Source organism: Octopus bimaculoides, chromosome 6, assembly GCF_001194135.2.
Source record: "Octopus bimaculoides isolate UCB-OBI-ISO-001 chromosome 6, ASM119413v2, whole genome shotgun sequence".
NCBI classification, from domain to species: domain Eukaryota; kingdom Metazoa; phylum Mollusca; class Cephalopoda; order Octopoda; family Octopodidae; genus Octopus; species Octopus bimaculoides.
The window spans coordinates 39,481,358-39,483,857 of record NC_068986.1 but is presented as its reverse complement, the minus strand read 5'-3'; positions in this window follow the sequence as shown (position 1 = coordinate 39,483,857).

Genomic DNA, 2,500 nt, shown 5'->3' with positions numbered 1-2,500 from the left:
ACATACACTCACACACATGCACATACACACACCTACACAAATACACACACACACACAGACACACAAACACACACACATACATACATACATACATACATACATACATACCTGATGAAAATGTTCTTTTCCTTTTGATGTAATGTCTCCATTAATTAATTAAAAATTTGTTGGAAACAGCTGTAGTAAATTGACACATTATCCATCTGTTGTTATTTACATACATACATACATACATACATACATACATACATACATACATACATACATACATGTATATATGGATATATGGATGTATGTATAATATATACCCACATAAAACATTAGATTGAAATAACAATGTGCATAACATTTATAATATATGTACAAATGGCGAATGGCACCAGCTATAATATTTTGTCTCAAAGAAACTTCTCTAAAAGACCTGTGTTTTTTGACATACATGACTCTTTGAGAAGTTTCTCTCAGAAAATATTGCTGCTGATGCCATTCTACATTTGTATGTACATTATAAATGTTATACGTATCATTATTTTAATCTAATGCTGCTTCAAGTGCTAAAATTGATTTAATTGTAACCTGGCCAACTTTCACACATCAGTGGATGTTGTTTTGATTACCTACATTAGAATGAATATTTTTTGACTTAGCTCAGAATGTGTTTGTCACTGAGGAAATTAAATGAGCTGTCAGAAATACCATGTTTGACAATCTGCTGACGACATTCTGAGTAAGCTCTGTTTTTTGGGGTTTTTTTTATAAACACAAGTTTTTTGAAAAGATTTCCTGAGAGAAAGTATTACAGCTAGTGCTGTTCTATACTCTTTTACTCTTTTATTTGTTTCAGTCATTTGACTGTGGCCATGCTGGAGCACCACCTTTAGTCAAGCAAATTGACCCCAGGACTTATTCTTTGGAAGCCTAGTACTTATTCTATCGGTCTCTTTTGCCGAACCGCTAAGTTACAGGGACGTAAACACACCAGCATCGGTTGTCAAGCGATGTTGGGGGGACAAACACAGACACACAAACATATACACATACATACATATATATACATATATACGACGGGCTTCTTTCAGTTTCTCTCTACCAAATCCACTCACAAGGCTTTGGTCGGCCCAAGGCTATAGTAGAAGACACTTGCCCAAGGTGCTACGCAGTGGGACTGAACCCGGAACCATGTGGTTGGTAAGCAAGCTACTCACCACACAGCCACCCCTGCACCTGTATACACACAAAACAAAATATAATTAACGTACCTAATTTCTTTATCAGCATAATTGCCAGTATATCCACTCAGCTTGATCCCTCCTACAGCCATTCTTTACCTTGCAGAATTGATCCCCAGTAAAGACTTCAGAATCTAAGTTTGCATCTTTTGAGCACACTACTGTCTTCTATGTGAAGAATCTCTGAATCTTATCAGTGGACTATATACACACACACACACACACACACACACACACACACACACATTTGAAGCTGAAGATGATCTTTGTTGCTTCTCAGAATTTCTTGCTCAAACAGAAAACGTGTGTGTGTGTGTGTGTGTATACATGTGTGAAAGTTATCTGAACATATATTAACTTGTTGAGCATAATGGTAAAATATCATTTCATCTACTACCTCTCTCCATTGTTGTTTCACATGGTTCCATTCTCAGTCCCCTTTTTATTTATTATCAATGTGAATGACACATCCTCAGGCTTAAAATAATTAGATTTCTTTTTACTCTATATACAGAAAAACATAATCATTACTTTCCTCTTCTTTACTTTTGGAGCTGAAAAGAAAATGCAAATAGTATAAGCAATGAACTTCTTAACACATAAAGTTAGTCAATAGAAAATAAGCTCTTGCTCAAAGTCCTAACAACAAAGCACATGTTCTACCATCATCATCATCATCATCATCATCCTCCTCGTTATCGTCATTGTCATCATCATCAATGTCGTCATTGTCGTCGTCGTCGTCGTCATCGTCGTCATCATCATCATCATCATCATCTTCATCATCATCATCATCATCAGAAGAAGAAGAAGAAGAAGAAGAAGAAGAAGCAGAAGAAGAAGAAGAAGAAGAAGAAGCAGAAGAAGAAGAAGAAGAAACATGTTTCCTCAAACTCAATGGTAAAAACTTGAATTTGACAATAATAAAATAAGTTGATTATTTTTAGTTTCTACAAAATCCCTGTTGATATGAATCTGAAATATGAAACACGTATTGATTTAACCAGCAGGCAAATATACTCAGTATTATTGGTGTTTTATCTCACAATAAACATCACTTTTTAAACATGTACAATAAGCATAATTTCTTAAACATAGGCACAGGAGTGGCTGTGTGGTAAGTAGCTTGCTTACCAACTACATGGTTCTGGGTTCATTCCCACTGTGTGGCACCTTGGGCAAGTGTCTTCTACTATAGCTTTGGGCCGACCAAAGCCTTGTGAGTGGATTTGGTAGATGGAAACTGAAAGAAGCCTATATATATACATATA